This window comes from Meriones unguiculatus, chromosome 12, assembly GCF_030254825.1.
Source record: "Meriones unguiculatus strain TT.TT164.6M chromosome 12, Bangor_MerUng_6.1, whole genome shotgun sequence".
NCBI classification, from domain to species: domain Eukaryota; kingdom Metazoa; phylum Chordata; class Mammalia; order Rodentia; family Muridae; genus Meriones; species Meriones unguiculatus.
In genome coordinates, this window is record NC_083360.1 from 48,827,256 (window position 1) to 48,848,626 (window position 21,371).

The 21,371-nt window shown below is 40.6% G+C and overlaps 1 pseudogene; it reads right to left on the minus strand.

Moving 5' to 3' along the window:
• Nucleotides 1–21,371, minus strand: part of LOC110542639 (eyes absent homolog 3-like) — an 84,974-nt pseudogene that overhangs the window by 30,664 nt on the left and 32,939 nt on the right.

Sequence of the window (21,371 nt, forward strand, 5' to 3'; positions counted from 1 at the left end):
AGATGAATCATCTAAGTGAACAATGTATGTTTGATTAAACACTCTTCAGATGTAAGCCATAGTGTGAAAAACTAAAGACACTGTCCTTAGCAGATCAAAAACAAGAGCTGTGAGAGGAGAGAGCCCCTACAGGGCCGCATGCTACACAGATGGGAAGGCACTAGAAACATGGGGCCTTTGCTGGCACATGGATGCAACTCAGGAGACAGGCAGGAGGATGAATGAAAGTTTGAGGCCAGCCTGGACTATGGCACATCCCAGGGCAGCCAGGGGTACATAGTGAGGCCCTGTCCCCAAAAATCAATTTACCCAATCAAAACTAAACAGCCCCCCCAACCCCAAGATACTTGTGGATGTAAGAAAGAACAAAAACCACAACAGAGGGACAGTCAGACCTGGAAAGTCAATGAGTACGTTAATTATAGCCAAAATAACCCACAGTCTGCGGAGACAGAAGTGGTCATGACAGTTGCTGCAGAGAAAGTCTGAGCATGTTAAAAACAAAACAAACTCTACAACACAACACTGAAGATGTTACAGTGATCATTTAAGCACACACGTAACTCTGATCAAAACCAAATCATAGCCAGGCATGGTGGTGGAGAGGCGGGTGGATCTGAGTTCACGGCCAGCCTGGTCTACACAGTGAGTTCCAGGGCAGCCAGGGCTACATGGGGAAACCCTTGAAAAGCAAAATACCAAAACCAACTAACCAACCAACCAACCAACCAACCAACTAACCAAACTATAATCAAGGAATAAGAGGATGGGTGGAGGTATTTACTTATTCCACATTAGTTGTGAGTGCCAGTAATTTGTATAGGTTCTGGGAATATAAAAGTGAACACAAACAGAAAATGAATCACTGCTCTTGGAGTGCACATTCTAGGGGAAGTTGGGTGAGGCTTAGGTAGAGTAAACACAGTAGGTAATGCTGCAGATAGAACCATATTCCTGGGAAGATTAGTAAGGAGCAAGAGAAATGTGATAGCGGCCAGAAAGTTCTGAGGGCATCTGGCAACAGGACTCAACAGTCTCCACTATTGCTGGTTGTTCCTTAGATGGGCAAGTTAACCGTGGAAAGAAGAGAGGAAGTGAAAGTCAGATGAATCTTACAAAGGAGGATGAACAAATGGGACACAGTACCTGATTTGAGATGCTGCACAGCTGCTGCTGGAATATTGGCAATTGCAGATGAAGTGGATATCAGGCTGGCATTTGTGCTTGAAGCTACAGGATTAAGAAGATTAGGAAATATTAAGGATCCCATGTAAATGCCTTAAAGATATGGGAAACAACTTGTTTTAATCGAACATATGTACAAGGAGACAAAGAACACTGGCTAAAGAAGCAAATGCTGGAAGCTGGAGAGACAGTTCAGTGGTTACGAGTACTGGCTGCTCTTCCAGAAGACCTGGGTTCAAGCTCTAGCACTCATATGATGGCTCGCAATCATGTAACTCCTGGCCCTCCTTCTGTCTCTGTGGCACCAAGCATACATATGGTGCACAGACATAAAACACAATTCAGGAACAATAAAAAAGAAGCAATCACTTGTTTTGCTTTTGCATGCCATACCTTGATTACAAACAAAACAATGGAATATTTGCTTTAACCTGAGTCCTCAGCTCTTAATAGGAAAGTCCTAGAAGAATGCACGCACAATTCACAGCTCATACTGACACAACAGTAAAGTCAGAACTCAGCCAAATCATCACAATCTTTTCTAAAAGCTGAAGAATGATCCCCCTGCAAGTGACCTGACAGTCAGTAAAGCTCTGGGAATCCTAAGTTATGGCACTGTTTATGGCCAGTCATCCCAAATTAGGGCTTTCCTGAGGGACATATTTATTTTGAGAAATATAGCTAGTTCTCCAAATTCTAACTGCTATATTCAAATAATGGCTTGTTAATGTAGATCAAACAGCACCGCGAGGGCTGGAGAGATGGTTTAGCAGGTAAAGGTGCTTGCTGCTAAGCCTCATGACCTGAGTTAGATTCCTAGGACCCACATGGGAGGAGAGCTCTGATTCCACAAGTGACCCTCTGACCTTCACATGTGCATCAGGGCATTCACACACACACGGGCACACACAAACACAACAAAAAAAAGTTAAATCCAATAAACCTGCAAAGACTTTGAAGATATTAAGTCTCATCTGCTCAGGTAAAAGTGCATTCTATCAGGTAAGTTATTTGGTATGTCTTTAAGTTTTACATCTTTTTGTAATAGAATCCATCAGGTTCTGAGCCCACACTTCAGTGACAAACAGATAGCACAGGGCTTTGCCCAGGTTGTCAGCGTTACCGGGCACCAGTTCTGAACTCTGCTCTGTCTCGTGTCACAAGCACAGAGACATGGCTCCTACTGCAGTCATCCACACACAAAGTGTTCACCTCCAGGAGGACCGACCACTCTGACCAGCAACGCAGTCCCCTGGGAGAAAGCCAGCAGGAAACCTCCATAAGAACAGAACATGAGAAAACGAAGTAGGAAGAACTGAGGCTGGACCAGACCAGGCCCCTGACCTTCTGCAGGGAACTGTATGTGCTGAAAGCCCCTCTAGACAAGGACAGTCACTGCTCCTGCCACAAGCTGAGCCTGCTCAAGCGCTTGGGTCAGAGGAGAGTTCAGACAGTGTGTGCAGTCGGGTTGATAATCCCAGTGGGTGAGATCAGCTGATCTCCCACCTCCTCACCTGGTGCTCTTTCCTCAGTGCTGGCTGAAGCAGTCACTGGTCTCCTGACAACCTACAGTACCCTCCCCCACAGCCATGACAGGGCTCTTCAGGGCTTCCTTTCCTAGATGAAATGCATTTAATAACTTATAGGAGGTATTTGCTTCCCATCAATAGTCAGTTTCTTCTCTGCTATAACTTCATTCATTTTCCTAAGAGGAAGGGTCAAACAATTAGTACACAGGATAGATAACTCCTAAGCAATTTTAATCACTTTATGGGAAAAGACTTTCCGGTAGTTACTAGATTCTGTAAGCAATATATTCTTCTGGCAGGTCTGAAACAGACTAGACTGAATAAAAGTAACTTTAAATGATAGAGAAGAAAGCTTACTAGCATTCTCAGCAGTCACTTCCAGACCAACTTCCCTTTCCTCTGGGCATGGCTCGGACTTCTCTTTTCTCCTCCTGCCCAGCATTCTTTTATTTACTAACACCTGGAGATGGCTGGACTCAATTATACCCGGTCACTATCCACACGGGGAAAAATATATTCTGGTAAGCAGCTTTAGAAAGGTAATCCTCAGCCAAGCATGGTACAGTGAGGAGGTGGAGGAAGGAGGATCAATTCAAGGTCAGCCTCACATTCACAGTGAATTAAAGGCCAATGTGGGCTACATGAGATACAGGCCCCTCAAACCAACGAAAAACAGTTATTATAAAAGAAATATAATAATCCTCAGTCTAAAAAATGACTGGAATATTTCAGATTCCTATAACTATCATTGAACCCAAGTTAATTTATCTAAAAATGTAGATAATCACTATATGCTTTACCCTATATACATGTGCTCTGTGTGTATAGCACAATCACTATATGCTATACTCTATATAAGAAGTTAGGAATAAAAAAGTCCTAATCATCATACACACATGTATTTGATGGTCTCAATAAAGAATATTAAACTGCAGATGTGATAAAAACAACAGTGAAATACAAAACAACAAGTACAAACTTAGAGAGCCAAATAAAATTTAAATAATATCCCCTATTTTATGTACGGAAAGGCTGTCAGATCTCTACCAATGGTTGATTTTTACGTGATTCTCATTCCTGTTTTGACAACGTTGTTGATAAGTTATTGAAAGACAAGGCTTCTAAGAATCATATTCTATTAGGTCAGCTTAATATAACCAGTGTATCAGAGCTTTGATGAAAAAAAATCATAGTTAGAATAAGTGATACTGTCTTAAGGGTTAATGGCACATAAAAACTTGAGCAAGGCCAGTGAGATGTACAAATTTGGCAACCTCAATTTGATCTCTGGAACCCACAATGGAAGGAGAAGCAACTCCTGAAAGCTGTTCCTGTGCCCCACCCCACCCCCAATTATAGAAAAGTTTACTCAAGGCCAGGCACAATAGTTCACCCCCGAAGTTCAGTATACATCCTAGCATGCTGGAAGTAGACACAGGAGGATTTTGCAAATTCAATGTCAACCTAAACTATACAGAAAAACCCTACCTCAAAAAGGATTTGGTTTTCACCCACTTTTCTAAATTTAAGCATGTCACTCTGCTTTGTTAGCTCACAATAGCTTTATGTATGCTACTCAAAACAAGAGAATTCTTCAAGGTACTCCCTACCAGAACTGCCCCTCCTGGTCCTCTCCCAGCCAGATCAATGACTCCTCAATATGTCAGTTTTCCTTATAGAAGCTCTCTCAGACCTCTCTCTTAAAATGAGTCCTTTCCTGTTTTCTCAGACCCATAGCATTTTTTGTTTGTTTGGTTTTGAAGAAAGGGTTTCCCCATGTAGCCCTGGCTGTCCTGGCCTCGAACTCACAGAGATCCACCTGCCTCTGCCTTCTGAACGCAACACAACAGCTCCTTCCCTGTTTTCTCAATCACGGTAATGTGCCTTTTCTTCCTTCAGAACACTTACAGAAATCTTATTCACTTACTCTTTGTGTTTTCTACACTGTGAGCACTGTGAGACGTATTCTGCTACCTTATTATCTTCAGAACCTAGCAAAGCACCCAATATATAAAAGATGAGGCTCAACCGGGCATGGTGGCACACTTCTTTGATTCCAGCACCTAAGAGGTTGATCTCTCAGTTCGAGGCCATCCCAGTCTACACAGTGAGACAGCCAGGGCTATATAGAGAAACAACATCTTGGGAAAAAAAGAAAAAAAAAAAAGATGAGGCTTAATAACTATTTGTAGGAGTCAACCTGCACATACTAGGTATGAGAGACAGAATCTTTCTGTCTATTAGAGGATGACAGTCCAGTTATACACTCTTTTATTCTTTTGGTTTTTCAAGACAGGTTTTCTCTGTGTAGCCTTGCCTGTCCTGATCTTGTTTTGTAGACCAGGCTGGCCTCAAACTCACAGCAATCTGCCTGTCTCTGCCTCTCAGAATGCTGGGCTCAATTATATACTCTTGAGAGAGTTACATACTCTCAGTATGTAACCAAAATATCTAAGCCAAAAGTTTTAGTCTTTGGGTCTCAGCAGAAACTGCATATTTGTTTAAAACTGAATGCCTATGTGGATCATTCATTTGTCAAACACTGTCTACTATATGCAAGCACTATTCCATGGGCTCAGACTATACCAATATATTTAAAAAAAAAAACAAACAACAAAAAACAAAAAACAAAAAACAACCCAGGAGAAAAAACTGCACTGAAGAAGCGTGGTAATAAAGTCTTATCTCCTCAACAAGGACTGCTGAGATGGGTAAAGGCACCTGACTTTAACCCTGGAACCCACATGGTACAAAGAGAGACCTGACATCCAAAGCTGTCCCCCAACCTCCACATGCATGCTGAGGCACGTTCTCATACATGCTTTCATGCAGAAACATGTACAACACATGATGGAGTGGAGATTTACATCTGCAATAGCTAGTCTGAACTGAACTGTGTGATAATGGATGGGAACTAGAAAAATCAGTGAGAATTCATGCTGAACTTTAAAATATTTACATATGTACTTACACAGGCTAGAACACACACATCTACCTATTGTTCTGTTAACACAGCATCTAAAGGAAATGAGACCTGACACCCTAGCTGCAATGTGTCCACATCTTGGTCTCTAAACATGTCTTATTAGTTTAGTAGCACTGCATGTGTGGTGGTTTGAATAAGAATGGACCTCACAGGATCATTTGTGTGTGCTGGTGTAAGTACGGAAGTAAGAGGACAAGTATGAAAGGGAGCTGGTACTTCCTTTCCACTGGGATGAATTCAGGTCATACGGCTTCCATGACAGACAAGTGATTTTACCACTGAGCCATTCTGTTAGCTCCATTTCTTTTCTTTTCTTAATGTGTTTTCATACATTTATTTTCCTTTTAAAAGTTATATTCAGAATAGATACGGGAGAGAGAGTGGGACTGGAGGAGAGGAGGGAGGGGCCTATGACCGAGATATAAATTGAATTAATTATAAAAGCTATGTTTATTCATGTGTGTGTGTGTGTGTGTGTGTGTGTGTGTGTGTGTGTGTGTGTTTTCTCATATGGAGGTCAGAGGACAACTCAGTTCTCTACTTCCACCATGTGTGTCCTGAGGAACGTATCAAGCACTTTTACCTATTGATCACTGTAATAACCCCCATGTCTTGGTTTCTAATACCATTCTTTTTATAAAGAAAAACTAAGCTTGGGGCTCGTGAGATGGCTCAGAGGTTAAGAGCATTGGTTGTTCTTCCAAAGGTCCTGAGTGTAACTCCCAGCAACCACATGGTGGCTAATAACCATCTATAATGAGATCTGGTGCCCTCTTCTGGCCTGCAGGCATACATGTAGGCAGAATAAATAATAAATAAATCTTAAAGGAAAAAAAAAAAAAGAAAATCTAAGCTTCTCTGGAGAAATGGCTCATCAGGACTTAGGCAGATAATATACAAGATGTGCTTAGAGCATCTCAGTGTCAGATGACAAAGATTCTTAAAAAAAAAAAAAAAAAAAATCAAACACCGAAAACAAAAACAGGTCAGTAGTGGGTAATATAAAAAGGTGTCAACCAGGCAGTGGTGGTACATGTCTTAATCCCAGCATTTGGGAGGCAGAGGTAGCAGATCTCGGAGTTCGATGCCAGCCTGGTCTACAGAGTAAATTTCAGGACAGCCATGGCTACACAGAGAAACCCTGTTTTGAAAAACCAGAAAGAAAAAAAAAGTAAAAAGGTATCAGAGTCAACTAAATATGTTTTCTATGACCAAATGAGATAACAGAAAAAGCTGTTCTGCATTATAAAATAAATGTATACGAGTCGAGGCACAAATGATCAGTAAATAGTAAGTGACGAGAGAAAAGTGAATGGCTATCAAGGAGTGGGAGGGAAATTTTAAGCATGGATATAACTTCTAGGCCAGGTGGGGTGGCTCATGCCTCTAATCCCAGCACTGGGGAAGTCAGGAGACAAGATCAGCCAGGGCTATACAGCAAGACCCAGTCTTAAAGACACACCACCCACCCATACACACACACACACACACACACACACACACACACACACACAGACGGGAAAATTTAGAAAGTAATTTTGCAGTGTAGATACCTGATGAACATTCCTTCAGCCAGATGATCAAGGTTAACACTAACTGTCCTAAGTCATGTGGATAGAATGTACATTTGACATGTGATGGCATCTTACCTCTGTGACCCTTGAGAAACCTGTAACTCCAGTCTAATCATGAATAAAACATCAGATAAGTTCTAACAGAAGGCCATCCTCAACGCCACCCAAGTCAACAGAAACCAGAAAAGTCAGAGAGCATAAATCTCTGGAATCTAGGAATCTAGGGAGACATGACTATTAAATATAAGGTTTGTCTTCCATTTGAGTAAGTTACCCTGTTAACAGATAACAGTTTCTAATATCGGCTCATTAGTCATACCAAATGTAGCATACTCATAAGATGCCAACTGTATGGAAAATTGTAGGGTGTACATATTAGCCATGATCACATTATTTTGTAAAGCCCCATTTTTGCAAACGGTTAAGAACTAAACTCACTTGTTTCCCAGAGCTCAGTAACTTCTAGGCCCTTGCCCTCCCCACTCTATCAATCCCCAGTGCAGTGAGCCTCGAGATACTGATCTATATCTTGAGAATTCTTTTTGTCCCCTTCTCTCTTCATTCACCCTAGCTGCAACTGACCCCAGGCTCTGGTTCTTCTTTTAGAGACTGCACACTTCTTCCAGAGGAAGCCCATGCTGTTGCTGAGTTGTGCATCCTCTTGTACGTATTTTCTTCTGCCCAACTTTGCAGTACAAATTATATGAGGACTGTGCACATTCTGCTCAATTGTTCTGTCAATCTAAAAGTATACTAAAAAACAAAGTCTGCAGGGGCTGGAGACATAATCAGCAGATAAGAGCACATACCACCCTCACAGAGGACCTTATTTAGGTTTCCAGCAAATATGCTGGGCAGCTTCTAATTGCCTGTAACTCCGCATCCAAGGAATCCAATGCCCTCTTCTGGCACATTCAGCTATACAAGTTTTAAAAAGGGGCCAGAGAGATGGCTAAGCACTTCATTAAGACCACTAGCTGTTCTTGCAGAAGACCTGGGTTCAATCCTCAGCACCCACAGAGTGACTCACAACCATTTCTAACACCAGTTCTAGGGAACTTAACATAACATAACATAACATAACATAACATAACATAACATAACTAACATAACATGATCTCTGCTGGCACCAGGCGTACACGTGATGCACATACAAGCGTGTAGGCAAAAGTCATATAAGTAAATAAATAAATCTTATAATAAATAAATAAACAAACAAATAAATAAAAAATATTTTTAAAAAGTCTGCTAATGATACGAAAACTCCTGGCCAATGAAAGGCTACTGGGTATTATCAACAAAATGGGAGTCCAAAGTCATCAGTGTGTGCCGAGGAGAAAGACAGCAGGGGGACCTACTATGAAGATGCCACGTGCTCAGATGCCCCACTAATCATGCCTATACTTCATTTTAGTCAAATGTCTCCCATAAACTTTTTTTCATATTATGAAGAAATAAATAAAAACTTGATGCCATAAAATTTATACTTTGTGTCAGTATTAATGAACAATAAATGAAGGAAAAACAAAATTAGATATTTGCTAATAAATTCCTTAAATATGGGCAAGTTGACACTGGTGCCATGACTTCAACCCTGAAAAACATAAATATTACACTCACACTCTAGAGTTAGAATGTTCCACCTCCATCCTGATTTAAAGTTATTTAGATTTTCTGTGCCTCAGGTTCCCCATCTGGAAAATGGGGTCAATAGTACTTACTCACAGGGTTGTTGTGCAGATGATACCGCACCTAGCCATGACTTAGAACAGAGCTGCAAGCACAATGAGCACTCACTGGGCACCAGCAGTTACTACTAACAACGACGAAGGAAACCAGGTTAACAGACTCCAAGGAAAAAATAGACACTTAAGACATGACATAAAGACAGCAGGTAATGAAATTCAACAATTTTCCTGACCCACTTAAAGCAACATCTTCTAACTTATTCCAAAGATATGATTCCACTTATTTTGCAAGGGAAAAGGAGTGTCAAATTCAAGACACAACTACTTAAGAGTGCAGACTTTACACCCCAATGGGAAAAGAACCCTTACTCTCCCTTGTCTTCATGCCCTATGTGATTCCTAAGAGGGACCTGGTTATCTCACTGCTTATAGCTGATCCCAAAGGCCTATTATCTTAGAAAAACACTGAAAATGAAATGAAAGTTAGAAATGGTGGTGTATGCCACTCCCAGATGGGCTCAAAGGGCTGGGTTGGGAGCTTCTTGTATTAGGCCCATGGGTTCAAGGTGAACCTGGGTCACTCCTCAAGCTTTGTTCTTCTTGGGTTGTTCCTGTTAGGAAGGAAGAAAACAGGGAGGAGAAGGCAAAGAGAAAATGAAATGTGAGAGAAGATTCTGGCTTCTGGAGGTAAAGGTAGCTGAGACCTAGGTCTTAAGAACAAAGTAGGGGCTGGAGTGACAGGTAGGTGGGTAAAAGCACCACTGACTTCCCAGGGAACCTGCGTTCTGTTCCCAGTTCATACCATCTGAGCAGCTCGCACAGCTTGTCCCTCAGGTTGTCTTCTGGCCTCCATAAGCCAAGACACGGCTACCCTCACACACATGCATATTCATACACAAGTAAAATTAATCTCAAAAAACAAATATCAAAGTTGCCTAGCACTGTCCTACAGAATCAAACAATTCCCAAGTCAATTAATTGAAAATAGTTAAAACTAAGTCTTTTTCATCAGCAAAGTTCCTATCTTCAGAGGTTTTGGGTGCTTGTACTCATTTCTCCAGAGTTTATTTTACGAAGAACAAAGTGCAAAAAGCTGTAAAAGAAATAAACAACAAAAACATCATAGAGGCAGATGAGAAGCCAAGTACACGGACACAGCTTTCCACTCTAGACCAATGGGATTGAGAGTGCAGGCAGCTAACACCACACTGCCCTTCTGCCTGCTCATTCCGATTATAAAATTCTCAATTTCAAAGAAGAACTCAGAAAAGTACAATTGTTTAAAATTTAAGTTTCACTCTGAATAGGGATAAAATAACTTTTTCTTTTTTTCTTCAGAGCTGGAGATGAAATCCAGTGCCTCACACATGCTTGGCAGGCACCCTACCACCAACCTACACCCTCAGCCTGATAGTAATCTTTTTAAGCAAAAGAAATACTCTCACCAAGGAGTAAATGGGGATGCATGTCACAAAGCCACCAGCAGAAGAGCCATCCACATCGCACATTCCACTGACAATTCACATAGAAGCCAGCCAAATTCGGACTCAAGGAGTTGCCAACTTACATGTGAAAATGCCACTGAGAACAGACTAGAACAAAATCAAGAGAAGCTTTCTGGGTATCAGCATGCAAAGGAAGGCGTCACTTCTATTAAGCAGCTCGCATTCAAAGCCTAAGCTACTTACAAACCAGACTCTGCTCGGATTTGCCTAACACAAAAAGCATGCACAAACGCATGCCATTCCCTTTACTATAGACGATGCTCATGTATCATCCAGTTTGTTTGGCTATACAGGCAAACTAAAAATAAAAAACAACGACACACACACAACCATGCCTATTTACCTTGAATGGGATAAGAATAATGTGCTGGCTTGGCTGGCTTGTGGCTAACCCTGTAGTGCAGGTAAGAACACTGTGTCGACTTGGAGATGGAGTCTGAATTAAAGCACTTTCAGATTTAATACCTGGCCACAGTGCACCTGAATCAGATAAAGTGGACCAATTACAAACAACGCATGGGGCTGAGGGACACAGCTATGCTTTAAATACCAGCTGGCAGGTTTCAAGCCGAAATCTTAAAGCAAGTTTGCTTGTAGGAGAAAATTACTCCACTTATAATACACCACAAGCAAACATATTTCCAAGAATTAGAGCATGGGGCCACAGGAACAAAACCTTGGCGAAGAGCCCAACAGTAGCATGTATGTACCTTCACCTCAAGGGTTGCAGCAAGTGACCAAGATTCAGAAAAGAGTACACGCCGGTTATGGTGGCGCACACCGGTAGATTTGCTGAAGGAGGCAGAAGCAGAGGCAGAGGCAGAAAAGAGTCCACTAAACCAGAGCATTTGTCAGAACTGATATCGTATAATGAGAAGTTCAAATTGGCAAGGTAGGAAATAGTTACCCATAGAATAAGCAAGTTTTCTAAATGCCTTCGTGACAGCTTTTTTTAAACTGATTATTTTATAAATGTTGTTTCCTAGATTAGGAAAGACATGCCAGCTTTTCAAAAAAGATAACAGCATCACACAGGCCCCAGATGTGGTTCAGTTGGTGAAGAGCTTGCTTAACATACAGAAAGCCCAGGCTTTAATTCCACCACATGAAGTGGGCATGTCTACAGATGCATGTCTATAACCCAGCACTCAGGAAGCAAAGGTAGGAGGATCAGAGTTTCGATGTCATTCCTGGCTACCCAGCAACTTTAAGATTATTCTTGGCTACATGAGATCATGCTTAAATGAATAAATGAATGAATGAATGAATGAATGAATGAATGAATGAATAAATAAATAAAATCTATAAATACACACACACATATATCTTAGCTGAGTGGTGGTGCTCAGCAGGCTGATACAGAAGACTGTGAATTCAACGCTGTCTACACTTTATAACATCACACCGTCTAAAACAAACAAACAAACAAACAAACAAACAAACAAAACACCTTGAAATATGTAACTTAGGAAAAAAGTTATACATAATTCTATCATCCAAACATCCAAACTTAACTACTATTAAAGGATCACAGAAAAATCACCCATAGTTCTCAGGGCACCCTGCTCTATCACTCTCTGAGACAGGGTGTCTCACTGAACATGGAGCTGGGATCACAGCGACCCCCGTGCCTCTGGGCCCAACCCCTGATGCAAGGTTGACGGGTACACACACTGCCACACCCAGCTTTTCACACGGGTGCTGGGGATCTGGACTCAGATCCTCACTCAGCCTTGAGGAGCAAGCACTCTTTCCCACGGAACCGTCTCATTGGGCCACTATTTTATGTTTTTACATTTACACGTAAAAGACTCGGTGCTATGATTATTGGTGGTTTGGCATTATAGATTTTTGTTACACTTGTTATTATTATTTACATGTTACAGTAACTTCTGTATTTATTGTAAGCAATGTGATTGCATTTCCCAAGTTGGTTTAGACCCTAAAGAAACAGATTTGTAAACATGCTTATTCACACATGGTATTAAAGCAACATCTCATCAACACCAAAGCATCAATAAGAATGTCTTGTTGGCCTTATTACTTAGCATTTCACTCTCTGAGGCAAACTTTTACCATGTGCACCAGTCCTCCTCAGCCCTGAGATTAGAGGCATGTACCCATCATGCCAGGGCAGAAACTCAAATAAATTGTTTTTTTTTTTTGAGGAAAGGAGGAATAAAAGACAATATGAAAACTGCCTCTAGCATCATTGTAGCTTCTGTCCTTCAGACATGTAAATATACTTCTTTAAAGGCACCCTGTGCTGAACTCCTTATATTAAGTCATGTGACTAAACGTTGAATCCTTTAGGACTATCACACAGAACATATGAGGAAAACAAACCATGGTTTTGTTTTTCTTTTTTTAAATGCAGTGTATGTGCATGTGCACTCTCATGAGCTCATATTAAGGTCTGAGGAGAGTTTTCTCTGCTTCTACCATGTAGGATCAGGAACCAAGCTTAGATCATCAGCCTTGACTGCAGGCACCTTTACCTGCTCAGCTATCTCACCAGCTTTTCTTCATTCATTCTGTCCTTTATTCATTCATTAACTTACTCAGTGACTTTTTTTTTTTTGAGCCAGGATCTATCTAACTACATAGCCCAGGCTAGTCTTAAATGTATGTCCTCTGCCTCCCCGACTGCCCCTTCCAAAGTGACTCTATTTGCGTGCTACATCTGGTTTAAAACCTCAATTTTTTTTTGTGTCTGCATGTGTATAACTTTTTAGTTAGTATACAAAGTAATGAGTTTCATTGTGGTATTTTCATGTATGTGTCATACTTTGTGCTCATTCACAACTCCCCCCACACACAACTGTCGACCTCCTTGTTCCATAGTCCACTCTGCTTGGCATCTCACCAGATAATTCCTTTGGCTTTCTTATCACATGTACTCCATAACCTTCTCTTTTACCTGTTCCCTTAAAATCTCTTCTTCCTCTTCCATGACTTTCTAGTTATAAAATCCCTCCCTGCTTATATACAATGTGAACCTAAGTCCACAGACAAGAAAACATTTGGTGTTTTGAGTTTGGCTTGTTTTGCTTAACATAATCATTTCCAACTTCAGGTATTTTTCTGTAAATGTCATGACTTCATCTTTCTGGGTTTTCTGTTTCTGCTGTTTAGACCCTGAATTCCCTCCTGATCCTATTGCCTCTATTTCAGAGTGCCACCACACCTGGCTGCAATCCTGGTGATGGACATAAAGGCAAGTTCCATTTCCAGACTATTGTGAATACTGAAGTAATAAACACAGATATTCAATGATCCCTGTGATAGGTGACTTATTGTCCTTCAAACATAAACCCAACATGGTGCAGCTAGGCCACAAGGGCATTCTCTTCTGAATTTTTTGAGAAGCTCCACAATGGCCACACAAATTTATATAGCCATAGCATCTAACACCTTGAAGTGTACACATACGCATCTACCTTCCCCACATATCATTAAAAAGTAACAAATAAATACAAAAAGACTCTAATGGCTGCTGAGTTCTCCATTCTCTGGACATACTGTAATCTAGCACATGCTTTTCTATTCCATACATAATGTTTCTAAGTTCTTACTATTGTGCATAATGCTGTAATGAGTATCTCTATTAACAAATTTTTGTATCTCTGATTAGTTCCACGGGATAAATTTCTAGAACTGAATGTAATGTGGGAAATGGAATGAACTTTTAATATGCATCACTAACGTCTTCTACCTCACAACAAAGTTCTTTCAAAATAATCAGGTCGACGCTGGCTCCACGCACACTGTGTGGGCCTCTGCACGAACATCAGTGCCCTTCCTCACTCACCCCTTAGCTTACAGACATGAGACCTCCAGACCCTTTCCTACATCATCCAACTTTCCACAACTCTGCAGAGCATGAGTAAAGATTGCTCCTAACAATGTTTGTAAAGTTCTTCTGATTTTTTATTTCAAGCTGAACCCTGAGATCATCTTTTTGATACAGACCAAAATTTAGGAGAATTTAGCAGACCAAGGCTTAAATCTAATCCTAAGCATTTACTGATTTTATGACTTTGGGACAATGACGTAACCAAATTTAACTTGCTGAAAGGGGACAATGCTACTTAGCTCTAAGGCCTGTTTTAAGGAGTAAATGAGGCAATAAATGCAAAATGTGAAGTCCTATCCTAACCTATTGCTTGATACAGGAAACATTAAAAAATATAAGTGTAATGAAAACTTATTTACTTAGGTTTTTTGTGGGGTTTTGTTTGTTTGTTTGAAATCAGGGTTTCATTTAACCCAGGCTGACCTCAACTCATGGCAATCTTCCTGCTCAGTTTCCCAAATACTACAATTATAAAAGTAAGCCACTATGACTGGCTATAATTATAATGGTATTTTCCAGAGTCTACTTATACCTGAGATATATTAACGAACTAGTTAACCTGAAAACAGCACTAAGGTAACAAACATACTACAACTTTGACTTCAAAAGTAGTATTTTCTTATATATAAATGAAAATATTACCCAAAAAAGGCCTTGTATTAAATTCTGAGAAAATAGTATTTATTTAAATTAGTGTTGTATTCATGTGTATGCACGCTCTCACACACATAATTTTAAGAGTATTTCTTTGACATGTATGTGCACACTTGTGGGTCCACAGTGCAGCTTTGTGAAGCTGCTCTCTCCCTGCGCCTCTTTATGAATTCTAGGGATTAAACTCAGGTTGTCAGACTTGTGCTTCGGAGCCTTTACCTGCTGAGCCTTTACCTGATGGTTCCCCTCAAAAAATGATGTTTAAAGACATGGTGGCACATGCCTGCTATCCCAGCATCTAGGAGGTAGAAGCAGACGCATTAAGAGTCAAAGACCAGATTCAAATACACACAGAATTCAAAGTCAGCCTGACAAAGACAGCCCCAAAAGCCTGTGAGATAGCTCAGCAGGTAAGAGAGGCACTTGCCCGCAGCTCTGACATGTTTGATTATCCCAGATCCCACAAGGTGGCAGCAGAGAGCTTACTCTCACACTTGTGCCTGCACTCAGTCACATGCACACAAAGTTAACAAAATTGAAACAAAGATGATACAGTAACGTTAAGAAATATTACAAATGGGCCAGAAAGATGGCTCAGTGATTGAGAGGTTAGTTATTCAATCATTAGGACCTGAGTTTGCATCCCTGCACTCTTGTAACAATGTAAGCAATCCAAGTTTCAGTATGTGCCTGGTCACAGGGCTATCCTGGGTAAATATAGGAAGATCACTGGGGTGTGCTGACTGCCAGCCTAGCCCAAAACACAGGATCCAGGTTCAAAGGGCTGAGACGGAGCGACAGAGCGTAATACTCAATAACCTCATTCAATACTTAATAACCTCTACACACACACGTTGCATGCCCATACTCACACACAATAACAAACATACAAATATATTCCAAACATTTCCTGTAACTTCTCTGGAAAAATGTGTCACTAACCTAAATCTTTTGTCAGCAAGTCTCACATATGACTTGTTGGAACATGCCAAAAGAATGACCCATGGTGAACAATGCCTTGGGAAACGGAGCAGGGCTCCAGTAAAAACAGCAGAGGGCCTGTTACTTCAGGGCACTCTGTAACCTGGGTTGTTCTTAAACACGATTTTGGGCCATCTGTGTTAAACATTTATATTCAATTTATAAGATATGTTTGTTCTTGTTGGATGTCATAACATAGCTATAGAACCCAATCTGGTCAGTGCACCCTGAATCTGGATATAGCCTTCTGCCTTGCTTTCATACTTTCCCACATATAATCTATAGTGCGAGACAAGCAACTGTGTTTTAATTGCTCTGTCCTGAGAAATTTCTTGGAAAGGGCTGCTCTGTTATTATTTAGTATGTGCTCACTGATGTTTACTTATATGTTTTTTGGATCATGGTTTTCTAAACTCAAAAAACCTTTCTTGGAGTATTGTTTTGTTTCATTTATGTATAAAAGTGCACTGAAACTAAAGACTGTCTACAGAATCAGACTGTAATCCACCTCATTCTTTCAGGACCTCAGATCCCAGGTACAGCTGACAAGAGCTCCATAGGTTGACCATTTAATGGACCATAGGTCCATTGAAAAGTTGACCATTATTTAGTCAAATCAAATCAAAATAATCAATTGATTATTTTCTCACTCATTTACTCACAGGATAATCCATGTAAGTTTCTCTCCCCTCCAACTACAACAAACATATTCTGAACACCCATATTTACTAATTATTCTTCACGATACAATTCCTTCTGTCAGTTCTCAGCAGAGCTCTACTTACAGAATTTTCTTTTTTAACATGAGAGATGGACAGACTATAAAGGGCCCTGTGTTAAAGAACGCACAGAGCACCTGTGAGGTGTTTATTTACTGAGTTCGCGGCAGCTGAACCCTCTAAAACTAGAGTCACAGACAGTGGTAAGCTGTGGGTGCTGGTAACTAAACCTGAGCCTTTGGCAAGAGCAGCAAGTGCTCTTAACTGTTAAGCCATCTCTCCAGGACCCTACCAAACCATAACTTTTAACATATTAAGTTAAATGTTAAAATAATTTTTTAAAACTAGGGCTAAAATAGAAGAACAATAAGGCATATTGTACACATCTATCAATTTATATATGCGTAAAAATTGTCATGGATATTAAATATTCAAATAACCTCAAACTAATTTCCAGATACATAAAACTAATGAAAACAACTTCCTATACCTGTGACTTCAGATGTTTTCCATTCTAAAAGCACTTTTGTTTCATCAGAACAACATCTGATCAATTTGGGGAAGGAGTAGTGGGGAAGGAGAGCGGAAAATTAGCCAAAACAAAACCAGAAAACAATAATCATAAAAATACAAAACAAAAACCTACTGTGAGACAGTCACAGAGAATATTTAGGCTACATGCTTTTTAGTAGAAATATATTTATATTTGTTTACCTTAGCATGGCACTATGACCTATCTAAAGTAAGTAAAGTCGGCGGTCATTCCTCAGGTTTCCAAACACTGACTTCCAGCTTCTCACTGGGTGTGGTGACGGACACCTGTAATCCCAGTTCTCAGGAAGCTGAGGCAGGAGCACTGAGACTTCCAGGATGGCACTGGATACACAGCAAATACAAGGGTGGCCTGAACTGATGCAGCAAGATTCGTAACTCAGTGTCGGGGAACCCATGATTGGAGGGGCCTGAGCTCCAACCCCAGCACTGGGGGGACAACCCAAGTTTCAGAGTAAAGAGCTTGGAAACAATCAAATTTTGGTAAGTGACAAACTAATTATGAAAAAGTATAAACACAGCTTCCAGCACACACTTAATAAGAAAATACCCCACAAATGACAATGTGTCTTCCTCTTCCCTGTCAGCCATGCTTGCTTTCTGAGGAGGGACACAAGTTTGATTCTTGAGAACCTTTCACAGTAGGACAGCTTACCAAAAGGAGGTAGTCCGTATGTTTGGGTTACCTGAGGGTAGACAGCATAGGGTTGAGACTGCTGTAGTGTCTGGTACTGAGTCTGCCCAGGGTAAGTGGTTTCTGACACAGGAACGAGAGGATATGTGCATAAGGTCTAGAAAAATCAAGAAAATGAAAATTTCCATTATGTGGCTCATTTTAGTTCATGAAAATGGGTGAAACAGTTAATATCACTAAAATAAATAACTCAGAATGAGTTTATCTTTCCACGATAAAAAAAATAAAAATAAAAAAAAAAGACCTTTATTATGGTCAGAAAACACAAGTTTTGTCCTTTCCAGGTTCTACTATATTTTTCCAATGAATAATTTTATTGAAAAATCACATAGTTTCAAACAATTTCCCAAGTTCTAGCTATTACCCTACAAATAACAGTGTTATAGGCAAAGCCCCAAACAAGACACAGGATTACTTATTTACGCTCTGCGTTTGGGTAACGACTGAGCTCTGGGCTGGGGACACAGCTGGCAGAGCACTTGCATCTGATTCTTAGCACCACATAAACCAGGCATTGCGGTGAAAATCTGTTATCCCAGGACTTGACAAAGTGAGGGTGGGGGTTGAGGGGCAGGAGGATCAAGAGTTCAAGGCCATCCTTCAGTAAAGAGTAAATGCAGTCAAAGGTGGTGGCACACGCCTTTAATCCCAGCGCTTGGGTGGCAGAGACAGGAGGATCTCTGAGTTCAAGGCTAGCCTGGTCTACAGGATTCCAGGACAGCCAGGGCTACACAGAGAAGCCCTGTCTCGAGAAAACAAAACAAAACAACCCAAAAAACAAAAAAGCTAGGGAGCAGAGGTGTTCTCCAGTATCCTCAACTCATGGAGCAGGAGCCAGCTTGGCTAACAGACCACACTTCAGCACACTGCCACTAACTGGTGCCAGTCACACCAGGGACAGCCAAGGAATCAACCTTACCAATAAATCCCCAAGACTTCACCCTGGCTTGCTGACTCGGCAGTCTATCCATTCTATTATACCCAATGTGTAACTTCTACTTATTTTATTTGGCATATTATGTTGCATAATAAAGTGCTATTATGCATTATAAAAGTCTTAATAAATATGGGCTGGAGAGTTAAGTTATAAAAAGGGAAAAGATCCCCCCCCCAAAAAAAAAAGCCCTCTGGAAGTAGACAACAGAGGAAGGCTAGAAAGCAGCAGCATGTGTACTGAACAAACGACATGTTCTGGGACAAGAGAAAAGCCCCAGAAAAGGCACTCAGAAAAGAGAGCAAGGGTTTCAAAATCTGAGAGGAAGCCTTGTACTATCCTAAGGGAGGTGCCTTGAGAAAGCAAAAGAGCATGCAAAAAGAAGGAAGATTGAAGCATGGCCCTAGAGTGGCGGGCTAGAATTCAGGCAAATCTGAAACAACTGGAAGGCCCTGAGCTCGCCACACAAAGAATGGCAAGAACAGAGCTGTTCTTTACTAAAGATTAATGTCATGCTGCTTTCTAAAATGGATTAGAAGGGAGAAAAACAACATGGAGGTCCAGATAAACAAGGATTTTAATGGAATGGTTCCAGTAAGTGTTGAGGAGGTGAAAATGACGGCAAAAGGCACACCTGAATAAAGTGTCTGAATGTAGCAACTATGTCTACATTAGGGATAAATTTGGTGTATGCAACATATTCATTTCCAACAGATACTCAGAGACTTGTATTAGTCAGATCTAAGCCTGGAAAATAATTTCAACAGTTGATACTCAAGTCGCATGAAATTACTCTGAAATAGAAGTGTTTCAGAATGGCCCATTTCCAGATACTGTAAGACCACAGTGTCCTTTCCTTGCCTTTACAGATAATATCACCAGGTTAGAGCTGAAGTATTTCAAAAATTCATCATCTCACTATTCTGTCTTTCAAACAAACGAAGTAACATGCTACAAGATGAAGACAGAGAGCCTGCAGAGCTGACATGTGCTTCCCATTCAGTATCTAATCTAGGGGTGCCCAATCTGCGGCCAGCAGGCTGAATCATCCCAGGCTAGCTCAGAATGAGACTTCGTACATTTGTAGATGACAATGTACTATCACTTGTCCAGAGGGTGAACATTCCTATAGCATGCAAAGCCTCCCCGTAATACTTCCAAAAGACAGTGTTAATCTCTCCAGAGAAGATTAACACATGAGAATGGCTGGTCCAAGAAGACATTAATATTAACACCAACATGTAGAAAGCTGTGATTTATTTAACTAAAGGTATAAGTAAATGGTACAAGGGCGGAAAAAGGTCACTTTCCTCTCATAATAGGGATCTCTCACTGCTGCTACCAATTTCTTCGTGAACCTGTGTTTGCAAGTGCATAAAAACACACTGGTTTAATGAGTGCAGCTGTGTCTATGTATGAATATAGGTTCATCCCTCATTAATACACAATTGCAACTTGATATAAAGATTGTTCTGCACCCTACACACCTTAAAGATGACTAACGTGGTTGGTCATAAACACTGACCTTACACTATGAAGGCCTAAAATGTGCCTCTTTGCAACTTTAATCCATTATATTTGTCTCATTCAAGCTCAATTGTTTGTAGTTCCAATTGGGAGCAATGTTGAGCTGTTTTTACTGATCCATATGTCAATGTAGAGAGAGAGAAAAAAAAGGATCAGATCACCAAAATACTATATTTTGAGTGCCTACCTGACCACAGTCAGTTCCTATGTAATAGCAATCCATTCCAGGAACCACCTGATTTTTAAAAGGATGGCAAGAGTATATTTAGATGTGATAAAAATTTGAGTAAAGACAGAGAGCAAGGAAGGTGAAAAAAGTTATATGTTAAATTTGTAATGAACCTAGAGAAAAAGTCTGGAAATAATTATTCGACTTACTTTGCAGAGTACATTTGTGAGGTATAATCACTGGATGAACGAGGGATGTAATCCGTACAAGTCATAACTGAAAGAAAGGTATTATCAGGTAAAAAGTTAGAGCATTTTAAAGAATCAAATGGGAAACTTATGTATCTTACTGATTAGTCCTTCAAAGTGAACAACACACAGCCTGGATGCCAAAGTGTCAAAGACCGTGCAGCAGAAAGCACCTCATTTTTGTGTTTACAGACCTGTTTGTAGAGTTTAAGAGGCAGTAAAAGAAAAAAGACAGGACAGAGGGGGACAGGTGAACACAGAAAAGATCTGAAGATAAACCAACTAATCCCTATTTTACCATTGCTGACCTAAACTATCTATGGAGCAAAACCCCCTAGGCTCTCAACCATGCTTATTGACAACCTTGGAAAGGAAAACCCTTATCTAAGAAATCAAATGGTGTCTCTGACATCTTTAAACTCTGGACTGCTTACTCTATTCTTTGCGAAAAGCCCTAGGACTGACTTTGTGAGGCAGGTTTGGTGTAAGTGCCAATCTCCTTTGGAAACCATTGCTATTGCTACGCAGAACCAGCAGCAGCACAGACAGGAGAGGTTCTGTACTACCACT